The sequence below is a fragment of the Petaurus breviceps genome, unplaced genomic scaffold, assembly GCF_028583685.1.
Source record: "Petaurus breviceps papuanus isolate PSGF00001 unplaced genomic scaffold, PetGlider_PUasm1.0 125, whole genome shotgun sequence".
In the NCBI taxonomy this organism is placed as follows: domain Eukaryota; kingdom Metazoa; phylum Chordata; class Mammalia; order Diprotodontia; family Petauridae; genus Petaurus; species Petaurus breviceps.
This window is the reverse complement of record NW_027185653.1, coordinates 6,266,715-6,288,218: the sequence shown is the minus strand read 5'-3', so window position 1 is coordinate 6,288,218 and position 21,504 is coordinate 6,266,715. Positions and strand designations below refer to the sequence as shown.

At 37.6% G+C, this 21,504-nt stretch overlaps 1 long non-coding RNA gene across 1 annotated transcript in view; it reads left to right on the top strand.

Moving 5' to 3' along the window:
• The window catches only part of LOC138163227 (uncharacterized), a 58,744-nt gene that overhangs the window by 36,184 nt on the left and 1,056 nt on the right, over positions 1 to 21,504 (top strand). The window contains exon 2 of the long non-coding RNA XR_011168849.1: positions 2,970 to 3,073. This is a non-coding gene — a long non-coding RNA (uncharacterized lncRNA). The remainder of the gene's footprint in view (positions 1 to 2,969; positions 3,074 to 21,504) is intronic.

Sequence of the window (21,504 nt, the reverse complement as noted above, 5' to 3'; positions counted from 1 at the left end):
TGCTAGATTCATTGAATTTAAACTTAATTCGTTCAGGGTGACTCGGGTACAAAGCAGATGGACAATTTGTTATTTCTATTCAGAAGGAGAAAAGCTTACCAGAAGAACATAGAATCATATAGTACGAAAATTTATCAATGCCATCCATGGGTATTTTCCAATGTGCCTTAAGAATTATGAAATGCATTCTGTAAAGCTTAGAATTCTCAAGGTTTCCTCTGAGGGAATTTCTAACTTCTGCCCTCACCATGAGATTAGGAATTTTAATTGATCTTGATCTAACAACATATGATTATTTTTTTTCTTAGACAAAAGTTATTTGAATTCCTCATAAGTTCCCTAAGTTTCGAACAGCAATTAGAAAGTATTCTAATGAACAAAATGTAAATGAAACAAGCCAGATTTCCCTTAAAAATAACAAGAAGGATAAATCATTTAGATATCCTTCTTGAATATTTTCTGTGTGACTAATTATTTTCCTTGTTTTAAAAGCAGGACTTCAAAGAAGTCAATGGCAACATAAAGATATCTACAGATATGCATATAATATAATCTACTATATATGTAACATGAATATATAAGTATATTATGTAAATACATATTTACATGTTTGCATAAACATATATTCACATAAATATAGAAGATATAAATACAAAATACATTACTCTATATAATTCTGCACAGATGTAAATATATATATTATCTATATTTATGTACATACACACATATATGCACACAGACATAGATGACATAACTGATATGGAGACATAGACATACATACTAGGCTTGCAATTTCATTTGTCTAGTGAATCCTCAGTTAGGAAACTTTTTCTACCAATCAGATCAAAAGTTCTTTGCAGCTTATGGTCTTAGAGTATCACCTAAAACATTTCTAGGTTGAAGGATTCACCCAGAATTACACAACCAATATGTGTTAGAGGCAGGCCTTGAAACTATGTCTTCCTAAATAATTAGGGTAGCTCTCTATGCACTACATAACACTGTTACACAACAATAATGGCAATGAATATTTATATGTAATGTTGTTTTGGAAAGCACTTTATTAAAATGTTACCATTAATCCATTTAATGCCCTATGAGAGAAGAACTTTTTATGTTTTTTCTATTTTTCCTGCATTGGATCTCTGAATTTATTTTTTATAGTTAACACCTAAGGGAGAAACTCTCTGAGTTGATGCATATCCACAACTATACTGCAACTTATAGTCCTAGAGAGCTGAGAGCCCTAGAGGCTATATAACTTGTCCAGGGTCCCAAAGTCAGCATGCATCAGAGGTAGGACAGGAGCCCATGTGTTCCTAGAGGATCCAGGCTCCCTCACAGCAATAACAATAAAGAACAACTGGCATTTGTATCACACACATATTATAGGCACACCTAGGAGATATCTCAGGCTCAGTTCCAGACCACCACTATAAAATAAATATCACAATAAAGAAAGCCACATGAATTCTTTTGGTTTTCCAGTACATATAAAAGTTATGTTTACACCATACTGTAGTCTATTAAGTGTGCAATAGTATTATGTCTTGTTTTTCTTTGGTTTTTGGTTTTTGCTTTTTGGAGGGCAAATGGGGTTAAGTGACTTGCCCAAGGTCAAGTATTATGTTTTAAAAATGCACAAACCTTAGTCTTAAAATACTTTATTGCTAAAAAAAATGCTAATCATCAATTGAGCCTTCAGCAAGTCATAATCTTTTTGTTGGCAGACAGTCTTGTCTCAATTTTGATGGCTGCTGACTACTCAGAGTGGTGGTTGCTGAAGACTAGAATGGCCATGGCAATTTCTTAAAATAAGACAACAATGAAGTTTACTGCACCGATTCACTCTTCCTTTCACTTGAACACTTAGACCATTGTATGATTATTAATTGGCCTAATTTCAATATTGCTGTATCTCAGGGAATAGGGAGGCCTAAGGTGAGGGAGATATATAGGGCTGGTCAGCAGAGCAGTCAGAACCCACAAAGCATTTGTTGATTAATTTTGCCATCTTTTATGGGTGTAGGTCGTGGTGCCCCAAAACAAATGCAACAATAACATCAAAGATCACTGATCACAGATCACCATAACAGATATAATAATTATGCAAACATTTGAAATATTGTGAAAATTACCAAAATGTGACAAAGACACAATGTGAGCACAAGCTGTTGGAAAAATGGTGCTTATCGGCACTTGTTACAAATCTTCAATTTGTAAAAGCACAATATCTGCAAAGTACAAGAACGTGAAGTGCAATAAAACAAGGGATACTGTGTCTCATTTAGGAGAAAAGAACTACTCTTTATTATAATGCCCACTTTACATATAAAGAAACTGAGCCTCAGGGAGTTTAAATCATTTGCCCATAATAACATAGCTAAGCATCAGAGAGATTTGAACATAGGTCTCCCGTCTACAAGTCTTGTAATACTTCCACTATACATTAGTCGCCACGTTCTACTGAATAGTATAGTTACTTTTGAGCAATTTTTTATGTTAGAAAAACATCAGATTGAATCGGTCAACTCAACAAAAGACAAAAACTTAAAAATCTACTTGTCAGATATCATGTAGACCAGAGGTGCCAAATCTAACTCCCCAGAGCTGCCAAATCAGATTAAAATTGAATTGGAAAATATTAAACAAAATAAATAGAAATAGAATAGAAGTAATGGTAACATGTGGTTTTCCAACTCAATATGCAGTCCAAAGGGATCTTTATGTTTGTTGATTCCATTTCTATTTCAGTTTGACACTGACATAGACTAAAAAGACCCATTTTTAGAATTTTAGTTTATATTTTAACTAGCTGCTGGAGGAAGGTTAGTAAACATAGCTTCAGTGATAACAAAAAGTAACACTACATTGTTGGAAATACCCTCATTTGTGGGTGCTTTACAGTGAAGTTTCATATTGTGACCCTGATTTTCTCAATGTTCTACTTTTGTCTCCTTAAAACACAGTGCTTTCATTGTCTACACACACAGAAGAACCACTTTTGAAAACAACCAGTTACTAACCAGCTGTTTAACTGAACTCAACCTCCTGAGACAGAAAATGCACAGAGGTATGCTTAATAACTATTATTTCATAGCTACATTGATTTTTTTCTTTATGAAATTGCATTGTGGCAGGTTATGCGGTAACAGAAGGTTTTGTACCCCAGCTCCATTTAGCAAAGCGGACAAAATCGTTCTAGTTGGTATCCTGCAATAGTAAATCATAAAGGACCTCAGTCCATGATGTATTTGATCCTTTCAGTGGCCTTCATTTTCTTTGGAGAGTCATTGTACCTTGTGCCCATACCAAAATACCAAGAAGGTCAGAGTCGTGCGCCCACACCATTACAAGTGACAGACTGTGTGAGGAATTGCAATGGGGTTCCTTCTCTTTCACAACAATGATAGTGACGAGAACTGAAAATGGCAGAATATAAATACATTCTTGTGACAGAGATCATAATGAAAATGGAGATTGTACAGAAGCTCTTATTCTTAGCACAGGCTTCATATGGTAATCCTGTGTTTTGTTGGATGACCAGTCTGACTTGTGTGCAAGTCTCGGTGTTGGCATTTGATAAAAACTGTCAGCTGCAAAGAAAGTAATGATTTTCATCCAGAATTAAAGTTATAAAATTACATTATACACACAATGCCAAGAAAACACCAAAGATAAATTTCCTGTTATAAAATTTGCCTTTTCCTTTTGTATATGCTACACATTAAGGAATAGGTTAGATCCTAGTTCCTGATTAATATATTTCACATATTGGGAGTAAGATAATGCTACTGGGAGAATGTCTATTATTTACTTTTCCTTTTATCACCTCAACAACTCCTCTCATTTCCTTAGAGTTTGTTTTTTTTTTTAAAGGAGGGAAGGAGGAAGGAAAATTGTAACATGGGAAATAGAAAAAGAAATCCGAAATTATAGAAAGCAGAAAGCCCAGTCAACAGTATTAACTAAATAGCAGTTGTAGATTATATGTTTGTAACACTACCAACATTGTTTGTAGTAACTAATTTTTGTCACGTGTGTAATATACCTGAAAATAGAATCTTTTTTTCAGTCTTGTGGGTAGATTTATTCTATTTTGAGTATATTTTTTTTCTCCAAGGTTATCAGGAAGCTTTTTCTAAAGCAGAATTAGAAAACAAATTTTTCCTTTTACGTAATTGAAAGAGGGTGGGGAAGAGGAGGGTAGAGTAGAGGGAATGGAGAGAGAAAAGGATCAAAAATAAAATAATCTTAAAATCTGTATGAAAGAAAAAGTGACTCACTCATCTCCCTTGAAATGAATGGTGATGTTGGCTTTTTCTTACATGTCTCTGAAATAAGACCAACATACTTTTTTTCAACCTTCCAAAAAAGCTCCTTGGAGTTGAGACCAAAGTGAAAATTAATGAGAACGTTTTAAAGCAATTAGACAAGACAAGTTAAAATGAAAATGTATGTGGTACCATCTTTAGGTCAGGAAGTGACTAGTGTAAGTCAGAAAATTCAGGAAGGTGGAGGGGAAACAATAATACGACTGTGGCCCCATCATAAAGCTCTTAAGAGTTCTTATAAGAGCTTCTTAGCCCATCAATTTCCCATTGATTTTGTTTTGACACATAACATGCCCTTTGGTGCTGCAATAAAAGAAGCCATGAAATATCAATGGTTACTTCCAGAAAATGCATATACAAGGCCAGAGCAATGGTATTTAAAGATAAATATATCTTTAGGGTGGCTTATTCATTGATAACCTGACACTTGCGTGCATGGGTCATCTGACCTAGATGAATATTTAAGGAAGTGATTTTGAGCCAGCTCAGAGCTTATAGTAAACGGGTGCTATTAAAAGTGAAGATATGGAGGCTGATCTAATTTCTTTCTATGTTTCATTTCAGAGCATTGCAAGTATGATGAGGAATCATTTGATTGTATTATGGGCCTCTGGGAGAGCCCCATTTCTATTAGACACTGTCTTATCTAATTTGATTCAAAATACACAGAAAGTATCTGTTGGGTTGCGGGAATTCCAGAGGGATTACCAGTCCTGGAACTTTCAGGATCGATTGGTGCCAAGACAGCCCAGAGTGCTTTGATTAAGAATACGAATATAAGATTATATGATTATGGATAAGATATAGAAAAACTGAACGGAGTTTGGAAGAAAATCAGGAGTTAACACAACACAGAGAGACACAGGAGCAACAGAGAAATAAACTAGTCCAGTTGAGTCTATGTGTATGGTCCCCTTTCCTGGTTCTAGAACCACAAAGGCAGGAATCTTCTCCATCATGTGAGGCAGTGAATGGAGGTAGGTAAGTAACTATTTCTATGTTGTACAGTGGAAGAAACACTGGCTTCGGAATGGTAGGACCTGGGTTCAAATCCTTCCCTTGGGGCTTTCTATGTTGCTTAGAGTCCTTAGACCTCACTTTCCCTTCCCACAAAATGAAGAGGTTAGTGTTTGATTAAAATGATCAGTAACAAAGGAAATCATCATTAAGGGTACATTATACACACAAAATCAGAAAACATCAAAAATACATTTCCTGTTATAAAATTAACCCTTTCCCTTTATGCATACTACATGTTAAGGAATACATTCAACCCAAAATTCTCAATTAATGCATTTTATACCTTGTGACAAAAATAATGCTGTGGGGTATATATCTATTATTTACTTTGCTTCTTTAAATGCATTTCCTTGAGATTTTGTGAACAAATGCCTGGCTGGGGAGAAGTATAACAAGCAGGTGAACTTTCTCATTTCTCCCTCTGCAACTCAGAAGTGACCAAGAGTGAAGCAGGTAATGGTTTCTTCTGAAGCTAGTGGGAGACAAGAGTGGAATCAAGGCATTATATAATTCTTGCTATTACTAATATTGCTATGTAGTCTCTCCTTAACCTAATTAAACTGGATTTTTTAACCATTCTAAGAGGCAGAGGTATTTTAGACTCTAAATCTTAGAGGAGTTCCTTAGGGCAATAGAGGTAAAACCGAGAGCAGCAGGGAGGGAAGAAAACAAATGTCCACGAAGCGCCTAGTATAATCTCACAACAACCCTGGGAGGTAGGTTCTATTATTATCTTCATTTTATAGATAAGGAAACTGAGGCAAACAGATATTAATTCACTTTTCTAAGGCCACACGGCTAATAAGTGTTCAAGGCTAGATTGAAACTTGGGCTTTCCTGACTCCAGGCCCAGTGCACCATCCACTATACAATGTACCTGCCTTGGGTGACAGTGATATTATACATGTTGGCTTAATCTATTCCTATAGACAAGGGAAGATTATGATTAAGACTAATCCATCTTTAAACCCATAAATATAGCTGCACGCAGAGACAACTGATACTTCAGGTGATAGTTCTCAACATTTATTTACCTTCTTCAACCTCTGATCTACCATGGCATTAACACTTGTGATCATATCATCTTTCAGACATTCTCTTTCCTTAATGTCTGAGACATCACATCTACTAGTTTTCTCTCAATTTCCATAGCTGCTCCTCTGTTTCATTCATTGGTTCCTCAGTTTCTTCCAAATTCTTTATGGTGCTCCCAATAGTTTTGTTCTCCTTTAGACTACTAATTTCTGACCCTTGTAGATCTCACTCATCTCATTCACTCCCACAAGTTATTTCTAGGTGGAAAATCTAAATCTATACCCCCAGTTCTGTCCTCTCTCCCAGATTCTAGCCCTGCATGTAGAAATAATTACAAAAACCTCACTTGGAGTATATTAAAAATCATGCCTTTCTTATAAACCCACTATTCTCTTGTTTGACTTAATTATTTTAGTCAATGACACCACCTTGTCTACAATGTTCAGAAATTGGGTTTTCTCTTTGAATTTTTCCTTTTTATTATTTTTAAATCCAGTTACCAAGGCATGCCAATTTTATTTCCATAGCATCCCTCACATACTGCCTACCCTTCTCCATTTCCATTGTTACCACCCAAGTACAAGGTTGGGTTATCACAGTAACCTTCTAACAGATCTTTCTAATTCATTCTCCTTTTCCTCCATTTCATTGAGGGTTCAAGGCACTAGAACTAGTGAGTTACAATATTAAAGTAAGTGTAAGCCTGAAACAGGAAGAATGTTCTTTCTTTCCTTCATATACATTTCTTGTTGGCTCTGGCCAGCTCCAATTGTATATTCATGGGTAGAAGGCATGTTGCAGGCCATTTAGATCATACCCTTCACCTGAGGGCGTAAGGAACCGCACCTGCAGACAGAAGCATTGCAAGGGAATTCTAACCTGTCTAGCCTTGTCTGACCTTCTTGAAATTTGTAGACTTGTGAGAGATTCCAATTCCTTTTGTTTGACTCACTATAAAACCACACAAATCCTAGAATCAGCAAGCTGGATAGAACCTACATTCTGAAAAGAATTAAAAGTGTATCCTCATTTTCCCAGGCCACACAATGTTGGTTACTTAGAGGGTGGCAGTGAGATGCCCCAAGAGTGCATATTTCTGCATCTCCCATGTTTGGACTTTCTACTTTTAAACTCAATATGAATTTAACATTATCAAGGTTTTTCTTCTTGAAGTCTTATTCTGACCGTTACACAATTTATATTTATTTGTTTGAATCCTCCAAAGGAGATTGACCTTCTGTAATGGCAAGCAAATAAATACTTAGCACCTTGTTTCAGTTCAAATGTCTTTGAGCCTTGCCCTGATTATATCAAGTCTTTGTTAAGAAACAGAACTTGTGAATCTCACAGTGGGAGGGACTTGTCAAAGACATGAAGAGGAAGGATGTTAGAGGTGGGCAGAACAGGGAGGAGCTAATGACAGATAAAAAGCTTGAACACAGCTGGGACTGAGCAGAACTGTGGTGACCAGCACTCAGTTTGTCTATTTGTCTGTCTTGATTTGTGTTTGTGATACTTTGTACAGAATCCCTGGGACCTTACTGGAACCTCTGAAAGAGGATTTTCTTGTCTGTTTACAGAAGTCCTGGAGGAGGTTCAGAGGTCCTGGGACTATGCTGATGATTTGTGTTGACTTCTCGGACCTTGTTTGTGGGTCTGTGTTGATTTCACAGGCAGATAGTGAATTGATGATGGTGCCAGAAATGCATGTGAATGGTGTTTTTGCTCTGTTAAGCTATGTCTTCCCAGAAACAGAAACTGTGAAGAACTTGAGGTGGATTGAACACTGTGAGCTTCAATATGGAAAGGGAGCTGGATGAGGAGCTGAGAGCTTCCTGCCTGTGAATCCAGGTGACAGTTGGGCAGATTCAGGCAAGGACCCATGGAAGAGGAACCATGGAATCTGGGAGCCAACCTCGAATAAAGATGAAAAGACCTCTCCTTGGGTACTTAGTGCTGACTGAGAAGATCATGATTTACTATGGCCTAGGAGTGGGAGAACTTTGTACTTTGTACCTTGTATACCTGAAGGATGATTGGAAACTAATCTCCAATCAAGAAGAAAGAAGACTTTTTGACTGAGAGATTAAGGCAATGTGATCTAGGGGTGGGAAAATTTTGATCTTTGTATTTTGTGTCCCTTAAGGAGGATTGAGTTAAGAACTTACTGAATGATATCTTTTGTTTAAAACTATGTGACCACTTTAGTGATAAGTTGTTAGGTTATATCATTGTGAATGCTGTACTTTGGTTTCTGTGAATGTTTTGCTTTAGTTTACTGCTGAATAAATAGAGAATTCACTATACTCACTATACTATGTGATCAGAACCTTAAGAGCTGTTCAAAGCATCAGTCCTCTGGAGAGCTGCTCATGCTTGGCCTTACACCTTCTCACCAAATGACAAGGATGAGTGTTTCTATGGTCCAGAGCATAAGCTATTACAAATACAGGAACTAAAAACAAGATCAGTGGATGAACTATCAGCAAACCTGTACCATGTCACTTATGTATGAGAATCACCATGATATAGTAAAGAGAACACAGAATGGTGATTCAGAAGACCTGGGATCAAGACCCACTTCTGCCATTTATTAACTAGAAATCTTAGTCACTTAAGCTCTCTCTTCACCTCTCACAGGATATAGTACTAGATTTAAGCCCATCATTTTAAGAATGAGAATACTAAGACCCAGAGTACTGAGAGAGTTTATTCATGGTCACCCAGGTAGCAAATAGCAATCATGGGATTCAAAGCCACAGATCTTCCTACTCTAAAGCATATTACTACATCAGGAAAACAAGCTGGATCATTTGGCTTAGAAAACATTCTCAATCCTGAAAACTCAAGGTATGTTTTCAACACTAATTTTCTTTGCAAGCCGAGCTTATTCTGATGCTATGTTAGAGCTCAGTAAGAAATCCTTCAATCATCAATCAATCAACAGACATTTATTGAATGCCTGCTATATACAGGCACTGAACTAAAGATGAAAAAGAGAGTATTAGCAAAGCAGGATGGCAGTCATATTTAGTGGTGGTTTTTTTTTTTTTTATGGAAGCCTATTCATAGAAGGAAACAGTAAATTCTTGGATTGCCCAACCAATCACTGAGTGTTACAAAGAGTAAGGCATATTCCCTATTCTTGTGAAGTATGTAGCTAAGAAGATAGAATATATGTTACAACTAGAGATTTGCCATATTTGACCAAATGAAAATTAAAAACAAGATTTCTTTCAAAGGAAAAATATGTGTATAGAAATTAAGTTCAATGTGTTAACAGTGTGTTATAGGAGCCAAGAAAATTAATGTCATCTTTAAATGAATTAAGATCACCATATTGTCCAAGATAAGGGAATTGGTAGTATCCTTGCATTCTGTCCTACTCAGACCACCTAAGGAATACTGCATTCAGTTGTTTTATCATATCTTATATTAATCATATTTTAGATATTATATATTTTAGAAATGGTATTGACAAGGTACAGTGCATCCAAGGGAGGGTGACCAGGACAAGGAAAGGGCATGTTGTAAGGATCAAGCTGAAGGAATGGGTAGCCTAAAAAGGCAAAGACATGACAGGAGGCAGGATAGGATATTGATCTTCAGATATCTGAAGGTCTGTAGTATGGAACAAAGAACAGACTTATTCCGCCTGCCCCCAGAGGACAGAACTAGGAGTAATGAGCAGAAGTTGCCAAGCAGTACATTTTTGCTCCACATAAGGAAAAAATAATTCTTAACAATTTGAACTGTCAAAAGTGGAATGGGCTGCCTGAAGAGGTTCTTCTTCGTTAGAAGTCTTCAAGTAAAACCTGATTACCACTTGTCAGAAATGTTGTAGTAGGGATGCTTGGTCATGTATGGCTCAGAATAAATGATCTCTGAGGGCCCCTCTAACTCTGAGATTCTGTGTGAAGATGGAAATTTTAATATCTGACCGGCCAACCCCCAAATTAAAGGCTCATTAGAAAGTCTTTCATAACTGAAATGCACTACTCAAATATAAGGTGTTACTTTAAAACATTAGCTGAGATTGGAAATAATTTTATACAGTGGAACAACAGACTGTCAAATTGACTTGGAGCCAGATTACAGAACAGGTGGAAAGGAACGTGAAAGTCGTGGGCCATATCACTGCCATCCTCTAGGTCCCTGTCCTCATCTGGCTTGGGGAAATTAGGTTACACATGTAACTGCTCTCAGAAGGTCAGTTCTGTCTAGACAATAACCACCAGATTGCTTTGACTATCAATCATTCCAGCCTCTGTGGCCATATCGTTTCCTCCCTCAAGCCCAAGCATGTAGGAATTGTAGCAAAGAATCAGTGAAGCATTTACCCTGGCCTGTCTACCCCTAATTTGTCTCTACCATGTACAGACTTGGAAGTAGAGGGAAAGGGAGAAGGGAATAAAAGAGCTTGGAGCTAGGGATTCAGGACTTCCAAGGTCACATATCAGTCAACAAATACAGCTGCTCTGGTCCTAACTTACACTGTCATAACCTTACCTCTTTGGAAATTGAACAGAAAGGCTTTTCTCCTGCTGCCCTCCAAATCGCAGCTGCATAAATTAAACTTGTTTTGGAGATAGAGAAACTCTGATGTTTCCTTAACAGGCACTTCATTAAAGCACTGTGTAGTACACCAGCTATGTTTTCCCTGGGGCGATCTGGATGAGATCCAAGCTAGGATACCAGACACACACATGCATAATTATACAGGCAAGGAAATAAACCTCATTATCTTCCCAAGGCACAATTTTACCTGCTTTAGTTAATTGTTATATTTGTGCAGGGAGGAAAGTTGCTTTGTAAAAGACAGGTTTTCAGGAGGCTTGTGAAAGAACCATATTCTATGATCTGGGTGGACATCAGAGGCTCATGACCTAGCTTGATACAAAGGTATTCATTTTGACATTGCTTTTCCTGAGATGATTAAGCAAATTCTGCTTTAGCACAGTGCTGACCTGTGTTTGTGCTAATGAAGGTCATAGAAAACTGGGCCATTTGGGAGCTCTTTGTCCTCTTGGAATTGGGTTGAATTTTGAATTTTACTTTCATTTAAAGTCAGTACAAGAATCACTTAAAAACCATGTAGCTGATTCCACTGACTTCAAACAGTATCCAAACTAAATGTTCTGAAACCAGTGAGACCCAATCCAGTTGTTAAAGGTTTGGTTACATGACAGCATTCACAAGAGTGTGGTTTCTAGCACAGCAAATGGGATTGTAATCCATTCTCTATTTGAACACAGTCTCAATTTGTGTCTTCTTGGAATATGCTATACTTCCTGTCTTGGTATACAAAAAGGTAACGAATTAACAATAATTAGACAAATTGAACCACTACTTTAAAATTTACCTTTCAGATAGGTAATAACAGCTAACCACAATAGTTAGTATTGCATAGGACTTTAAGCTTTGCAAAGCACTTAGACAATATCATCTTATTTGTTCCTTACCACAACCCTGGGAGGTAGATGCTATTCCCATTTTACAGATGAGGAAATGAAGGCAGACAAAGATTAATTTACTTGTCCAGGGTCACACAGTGAATGTGTCTGGAGCCAGATTTGAATGCAAGTCATTCTGACTCCAGGTCCAACATCTATCTACTGGGCCAGATTCAGCAAATAGGTCTGACACAAACTATGTGCCCTGAGTAAGTCAATTAATCTCATTAAAGCTCATCAATAAAATTGGCATCTAATCTCTTTTACAGGGTCACTGCAGTGTTTTAGAAAGAGTTCTGGATTTGGTGTCAGAGAATCTAGGGTTGAAATCTAGCCCTGTGTCTCACTGCCTTTGTGACCTCAAGCAAATCCCCTGAGCTCTCTTGGTTTTTGCTTCCTACAAAATGAGAGTGGGAAAAATTAACTGTAAGGCCCCTTTCCATTCTAAATCTATGACCTTTTATAAATTAAAGCACTATATAAATATAAGCTGTAATGATAGTGATCTTGATATCCAGGAACTTTGAACACACTTCAGGATAATTCAGTGCCTTATACCATTTACACTGAACAGGAATGAATGAATGAATGAGCAGTCATCATTTGTGTATTAACAATACACCACAAAGTAAGAGTCTGTTCCTTGTAGTCTTTCCCTCATCACAAAGTAACAGAGCTACTGCTTAATTTCCTTTTCCCTTCCTCAGTGTCTCAGTGGCTTTGCCTAGTAGTATACCAATGGGACTATTAGGCTGCAGTCTGACGCCTGCAGAAACACAAATCCTGTGTCAGTCTCTATACTTCAAAGGTGCATTGGGCTGTTTTAATTCACAGGAATTATCCATTCTGCCAAGGGAGCTGTCCTCATAGAGAGAGAGGCCGTTTGTTATTGCCACATCATTTCCTCAAGCAAGAGCTGATGAGCTGCTCTGTTTACACCATTAATGGACTGTTTACACCAAAGACCACAGCTTGCTATGCTATGATTCCATTAAGGAACTCTGGGGAGAGCTCTGGGACTGAACTACCAAAGAGGCCATTTGAGGTGTTAGTCGGGATCCTGTCAATTCTTCAGGGAATCCTTAATTGAGGGCCACTTTTGACTACAACTGTACACCTGACAATCGAGGAACTTACACATTTTTGCACTTCTGTCTAATTGGATGCCAGTACTGGTTTCTGAACACTTTTCCCAACAAACCATGTATAGTGTCTTCCCTATGCAGGTGGCTAAGGTGTCAATGACACATTTGAGAATCAAAACTTGAACATTTCAGAAAATGCTAGTGTTTTAAAAGTCCCCTTCCCCCCACACACACACGCATACACACACACACACACACAAACACACACACACACACACACTGAAAATTCTGACTTCTTTTGTCCTCCTTGTGAAATTTCTAATTTTATAGAGAATGTACTTCCTTCATGAGAGGTACTTTTCTTAGGCTGAGTTATTCCTTTAGTTGCTTTATTTCTACTAAGGCATTCTCTAGAAAAATCATCATTTATAAAGAACACTGAAGTCCTTAGCTTTTTTGAAGGCAAAAACACATATAGCAAGATCCCTGATTGTTATATGAAAATGTGGGGCTGCAAAAAAGAGATAAATGATTGGTCCTATATACCCCTATAGCAAGTCCCTAACAGAGCATGAATCAGATGTCTGGGCTCACTGTTGAAATCCAGGAAGATGCACGAGGGTAGACATAGATTTGGGAAAAAGAAGTAAAAAAAAGACCAGAGGAAGAAAGGGAACAAGACTTGAGGTTGAGACAGAAATATATGGTATAATGGGACAAAAGATCTGATTTTGAATCCTGCCTCTAGCAATTCCTAGCCGTCTCTTCATATAAATGACCTATCCTCTTTAACCTTCATTTTCCTCATGTGTAAAACAGGAATAATAATATTAACTCCAACTCATTGGGTTATTAAAAGGAAGTTTCTTTGTATACACTTAAAAAAAAACTATGCAAAAGGATACAGACAAGACCAGGACCAAGGATTGACTATAATTTCTTTAACATAAGGAACTGTGATGAGAAAACACCATTTACCAATTAAAATTAGCAATTTATCTACAACTCATATTCTTATGCAAAATACTAAAAAGTGACTCACCTAGGATCACATAGTTAGTATATGTGAGAAGCAAGCTTTGAAGCCAGGTCATGCTGTCTCCAAGACCAGTTCCTGATCCACTATGCTGCACTGCCTCTCATTATGTAAATGAGGCGGCATTGGTAGTGGTGATGCTGGCACTGATCCTGGTGCTGCTACTAGAGGTGATGGCAGCCTGAATGCCAGCATGCCATGGGCTTGGAATTGTTTTTCTCATTGGGGGGGGGTGGGTTTTAATAATAGCTAACATTTAAATTGTACTTGAAGGTTTGCAAAACATTATTTCATTTTATTTCTACAATACCCCTGAGAAATATATATTATTATTCCCATTTTTCAGATGAAGAATCTGGGGCAAGCAAAGGTTAAATTACTTATATCTAAAAGATCATACAGCTACTAAGTGTCTTGAATTCAGGTTCTCCCAATTCTAGGTTTAGCACTCTACTGTACCACCTATCTGCCATCATTTTCACTAATCTATTCATATTCTCTTGAGTACTCTCTTTGTAGAAAAAAGTACATTTTGAGGCTTTGAGCCATCATCAAAGATGAGTTCTATGGCCATGGAACATAACAAAAAGGGTTAGTCCAAAAATTCTGATACCTAAGCTCTAGACAAAAATTAACAAGATGATTTTTTTAAACTTTATAATATAATCAAGTATTTTTGTACAAGGATTATGGCTCTACTAGTGTCTCTGGTGGACTCTATACAAATGAAGACTTCATTCATTAATAATTATGTTACTTTACTATTTCATGCATGAAAAAATCTGTGGAGGTATTACTAAGAGCTAAGGATATGTTCATTAATTGTCTATAAATCCAATCACCATTTTTTTCTGACGTCCCTGGTCACTACTCCCCTATATGTGTCATCTTTCCCTATTAAAAAATAGGCTCTTTGAGAGCAAGGACTCTCTTGCTTGCTTTTATTTATACCTCAGCACTTAGCACAAAGTAAAAATTTAATAAATGCTTTTCATTCATTCATTCAAGTACATCCAAAGAAACAAGCTTTGAAAATGCACATTACTTACTCTCATTCAGTGTTTACATAGCTATCCTATATGTACTCAGAAGTGAACTGGTAATAAAAAAAGGTATGGCAAACAATCATTTTCCGATGAGAATTACTCATAAGAACTACCAAAAAATAACAGAAGAATGAGAGACTCATTTCTAGAACTTCTATAACCATATAAAATGGAGGTGAGTGAGAATTTTTCAGTAAATTACAAGGGCATATACTGTATGTGTGTCTCTACTAATGTCAAGGAACAGCTATTGGATAGAGCAATATTGGTCTTCCTCATAGGCAAGTGAGAGTACCACAGGAATGCTTCTCTACTCTCCAGGATATCAGGGGGAAATGAATGGTTCCTTTAAAGAATGAAAGAAGTGTTTTAAGGAAAAAAATGCATTGAAGAGGCAGGTAGGTTATTAACATGTGTCTGAAGGTAGAAGAGTTGAATATGACACAAGAAGAAAGGGAATAAGAAGTACTATGGAATGCTTGGAATTCAGCAATAGATATGAAACACTCCTTAGAGAGGAAATCTGGCAGAGAAAATGGTTTATTATGATCCAGGAAATGACGTTTTCAATTCACAGAGTATAAATGAGAGAAGTTATTCAGGAAGGCTTATAAGAAAAAAAGAGATGAAGAGTAGTAGTTGGTGACTAATGACTGAGGGATACTGAGTCAGCTATTTGTCAACCTGAAAAAAATAATAGAGATATCAACTATCTTCCTAGCCATGTATTTGGGATGTGACAGATAGCCTCCCTAGACTTGTCAAAACTGAAAATCAATAACCATAAATACAACATAAATAATAACAGCAAACTCTAAGGACAAATAATAATATATATAAGAAGTGTCAAAAACGTCAAAAATTGTGCATTACATTGTTATATTGACAATGCAATACACACAGTGGCTGCTATGAATATGCAAGCATATTTCTAGGTTTGAATCACAAGATATTAACAGACTCTCTTCTTTGAAGACAAAACCAAGATATTTATTCAAATACCAGAAAGCCAAATCCATCATGGAAATAAAGAAGTTGGTACACATTATCAATGCAGGAAGCACCACCATGCCCCTTCTCTCCATCAGGACTCCCCACAAATACATTACATTAGGCAAAATTTCTCCCTCTCTCACTCAAGTTATCTACTCTGCCTCACCTTTCTCCCTTTATGGTAAACTTCTACCAAATACTGAGTTCCATGTGATTCAGCTGTGAACTGGACCAGAGCTTAAAGCAGGTCACGTGGGCAGGGAAGATCTTCAGATTCCACTAATATTACAATTGTCCTACCTGGACAAATAACTGAAACCATAAGGACAGAAGCATTAATTTTTTGGTTGTTGGTTTTTTTTTTGAGGGGGGAAGGCAAGACAATTAGGGTTAAGTGACTTGCCCAAGGTCGCATAGCTAGTAAGTATGTCAAGTATATGAGGTCGGATTTGAACTCAGGTCCTCCTGACTCCAGAACCATTCACTGTGCCACCTAGCTGCCCCACAAGCAGTGTTTTAATCAAGGCTACCAATAATTTTTCCCATCCAAGCTTCCATGCCACCTGAAATTTATCCATAGACATTTTGTGGGTCAATGGACACCAGGTTAAAAACACCTGCTTTAGAGAAATCAGCTAGTTCGAGATGTAGTTCATCCCATTCCAAAGTAGGAAAACCTACTTACTTAAGTGGACTACTGTAAAAAGTTAGTAGGTTTTCAACCTGCCCACTCTCCCAATCTCCATTTATGATTCTAGAATAAAATCTATTCTAGTAATTTTGGAAATGTCTGTGTAGTAAGGTGAATTTCAGAATAAGAAGAGGCATTAACTCTATTATTTTCAAGAACTGCTGGGAGTCAGAGCAGAGTCAAGATGATGGAATAGAAATAGGACTTCCACAGTGCCTCTGGATCCCACCTTCTCCAATTCATGTGAAAGGTGACTCTGAACAAATTTTGGAGCTACAGAACCCACAAAATGAAATAGAGAAGCTAACCTCCCACTGAGGACAGCCTGGCAGGCCAGCAGGAAGTGGCCAGTGAAGGGGTCTGGAAATCGAACCCAGCCCCACTTAAGCTGAAAGTTTTAGCCTCAGGGAGGGCCTGACCAGCCACCAGCTGGACGGACTTCAAATCACAAGTTGCTGTGGCATTTTCCAGAATTATCAACACATAGATGCTAAGGACAAAGTGACAGGTCAGTGTAGTGTGGACTTTAGGATCTGGTAGTTTGGAAGTGTGGTTGGCCTTTGCCCCTGGGGCGAGAAGCCACTGAGGTGACACAGCCATACACCGCCACCACATGTGTAATGGGAATGTAAATTTTTAAGATCTTCCCTGCCCCTAGGCTAAAGTGCACCTGGAGCCTGGGGTGGGAGGCTTGTTTTTCAGTAGATACTTTTTGATTGGCCGGTGGGTCAATAAGGTTGTTCCATTCTCTGAGCCAGGAGAAGGCTATACAAGCCCTGATGTGTAGCTTTATTTTGGGGCTCACTTTGAGAAGTGTTCTGTGATTTGATCAGATGAAACTCTGGGAAGCCATTATTCAGGGCCCCCAGGCTTTGAAACACAGATGTTGATTTGGTGTGGTTGGACAGTTTGGAAAACTGTCTACTTGATCTGTTTCTCTGTCCTGATAATTCTGTCTGTATATTCTGAAGTTCGAGGTGCTGACCTTTTCCCCCTGAACTAGGTAAGCGATACATATTTGACTGATTAAAGTAAGCTTGTTAACCCACTTTGAGTTGCTTTCCTTTATCAAAGCAGATCCAAGAACCTGTGTTGGCAGCAACCCTGGGGACACTGGGGTGCTTGCTGCTACAATGTGGCAGTTTCAGCTCCTGGCATGCAGATTGTAGGGGGACCAAGCAAGCAGTCTGAGGGGTAATTGCTCTTGCTTTAACCTGCTTGGATCTTTATTGCGGTCTAGGGTGGAGGTCCTGGGAGGTGTGACCAGCTTGCCAGAGTGTGTGGAGGCTTCAGACAGGGCACCCAACTAATACCTTAGAAAAATGAAAAAAAACCCAGCATTTGAGAAGAAGCTCCCCTGTCTGGTGGCAGAGACCTACTGTGGCAAAAAGCCCCAAAGTCAAGTAATTGAGTGACAACATGAGCAAGTAAAGGAATCAAAGCAAACAGAGCAACCCAACCTTACACTCCTATTTTGGGGACAAAAAGGATCAAAGCATGGGACAGGAGAAAGACAGTGAAGTCAGAACTCCTGCACTAAAAGCTTCCAAGAAAAACATGAGCTGGTTACAGGCCAATCCTTAAAAAGGATTTTGAAAATCAAATAAGGGAAGTGGAGGAAAAATTGGGAAGAGAAATGAGAATGATGCAAGAAAATCATGAAATGAGAGTCAACAACCTGACTGAAGAAAAAGCACCTTAAAAATAGACTAACTCAAATGGCACAAAAGGCTCAAAAAGGAAATGGTGAAAAGAATGCCTTAAAAAGCCAAATTTGCCAGATGGAAAAGGAATCTCAAAAGTTCACTGAAGAGAATCATTCCTTCATAATTAGATTGGAGCAAATGGAGCCTAGTGACTTTACAAGAAATCAAGATACTATTAAACAGATCCAAGCAAATGAAAAAAAAAAAAGAAGACAATGTGAAATATTCATTGGTAGAACCTCTGACCTGGAAAATAGATCCAGGAGAGAGAAATTAAAAATTATTGACTACCTGAAAACCATGATCAAAAAAAGGACCTAGAAATAATTCTTCAAGAAAGTCTCAAGGAAAATTGCTTCAATGTTTTAGAACCAGAGGGCAAAATAGAGGTTGAAAGAATTCACCTATTACCTCCTGAAAAAGATCCCAAAAAGAAAACTCCTAGGAATATTATAGCCAGGTTCCATAGTTCCCAGATCAAGGAGAAAATATTACAAGCAGCCAGAAAGAAACAATTTAAATATTGTGGAAACACAATCAGGATAACACAGGATCTGGCAGCTTCTACACTGAGGCATGGAAGGGCTTGGAATATGATATTCTGGAGGTCAAAGGAGCTGGGATTAAAACCAAAAATCACCTACCCAGCAAAACTGAGTATCATGTTTCAGGGGAAAATATGGTCATTCATTGGTATAGAGGACTTCCCAGCATTCTTGATGAAAAAAAAAACAGATCTGAATAGAAAATTTGACATTCAGATACAAGAATCAAGAGAAGCATGAGAAGGCAAACAGGGAAAAGAAATTGTAAGGAACTTATCAAAGTTGGAATATTTACATCCCTACATGGAAAAATGATAATTTTAACTTATGAAACTTTTCTCAGTGTGAGAATAGTTGAACGGAATAGAAACGTATGTATATACACACATGTGTGTATGTATATATATATATATATGTCTATATAGGAGGGTATATTGGCGTATGAATACATATGTGAATGTGTGTATGTATGTGTACAGGTATACATAGAGGGCACATGACCAATTGAATAAGAAAGTGTGATACTTAAAAGGTAAAATTAAGAGGTGACAGAGGAATATAATGAGAAGAGATGGGGAACGACAGAATGGGGTAAACTATCTCATATAGAAGAGGCAAGGGTAAATGGTCACAATGGAGGGAAAGAATAGGAAGGCAAAAGGGAATGGGTCAACATTATTTTCATTGAATTTGACTTAGGGAGGGAATGAAATACACACTAAATAGGGTATCTCACCCTACAGGAGAGTAGAGGGGAAGGGCATAACAGGGGAGATGATGGAAGGGAGGGCAGGCTGGGGGAAGGGAAGTTGGAAGCACCCTCTTTTGAAAAGCGACAGGATCAAAGTAGAGAATAGAACAAGTGGAAGGTGGGATAGGAGGGAGGGAAATATAGTCAGTCTTTTACAATATATCCACTATGGAAATGTTTTGCATAGCTACACATGTACAAGCTATATTGAATTGCTTATCTTCCCAGTAAGGGGGAGTGACAAGGAAGGAAGGGAATGAATCTGGAATTCAAAGCTTTAAAATAAAATGTTTAAATATCAATATTTACTATTATTAATATTATTTTACATGTAACTGGGAAATAAGATATACAGGCACTGGGGCATAGAGATCCACCGTACCCTACTGGAAAGTTGGAGGGGGTATGGGAGAAGATATGAGAGAGAGCAGATTGGAGGAGGGGATATCCAGTGGGATAGCTATTTTAGGGGGTGTAGGCAGATAAACGGGGAGAAAATTTGTAACTCAACATCTTGTGGAAATGAATGATGTAAACTAGAAATTAATAAAGCATTTGATAAAAAATAGAATTGCTGGAAGTCCCTAAGGTCTTTCAAACTGCTTATACATGACTGCCTTTTCCAGGATACTGTTTCTTAACCACCTTTCCTATATTTATGATTTTTCCTGTTTCCTTTATTTAAGGATGTTGTTTTAAAATATATATATTATACTATCATGTCTACCGAGTAGTATCCATAATCAGGCAAAGTAGTAGAAAGAGTAAGCAATTTGTCACCTGTCGAAGCTCTGGAACCCCATTCCATTTGAGTACTGAATTTGACTGTTTTTATTGGACATTCAGTCTTTGGTCACAGCTTCTTCTTTGCACCCTGAGAAGAGGAATGTCTTTAGACAAGATAAAATTTCCCCATCTGTACTTCATTATCTTCCATTCAGCTATATTGGAATCCATTGTCAATTGTTGGCCCAACCTTACATACTCTGCCATTTTATTTGTTCATTTTTAAATGGTTAAGCTATAGCTTCTGAGATCACTCTTAAGCGATACATGTAACTGCCAGGGAGAAAAAAAAAGAAGAAAAGAAAGAAAAATCCTTTATCTGCTCCTTTTTTGTTAATGAGTAGAATTCCTACCTAATTAAGAAGACTTTTCACTGTTAAATGCACTAGGCAAAGCCTCAGGAGAGCTGCAAGAGGAGGAGGAAATTCCAAGAGTGAGAAACCTCTTCAGTGATTGCTAATTTTAGAAAAATTAATGCAGCTGGGCAATTCTTTGCAATTTGCTTATCTGACAGTTTTTTTCCCTCAAGATCTGCAAATTTAGCTTCTTTGAGAGTAGCCACCTTAACTTACTTCCACATTTGTAGAGTCATCAGGTAGGGTTGCATTCTAGCCAAATAGTTCATGTGACACAATAGTAACTTGTTCATTCAACTTCTGTGCATAAATTAGCCTGTGAACTTTATCTGTAAACCCACTCATCTTTCATGAAGTAGTGTATGGAGCACTAGATTTGAAGTAAGGAAAACCTGGAATCAAATCCTGCCTCCAACACATGTGACCTTGGGCAAATCACTTAACCTCTATGAGCCTTCATTTCTTTACCTGTAAAATGAGGAGTTTAAACTCAATGGCTTCTCAAGTCCCATCCAAATATAGCTCTATGATATTATGACAAAACCAAACATACAGATTTTGTGCCTTTGTCAAATAATAGGATTTCATATCTAAATCTAAGGCCTATGATCTCGTGAACATGGATGTACGAAAAAGAATTCAAGTATTAGGTAGTGACATGTATCTT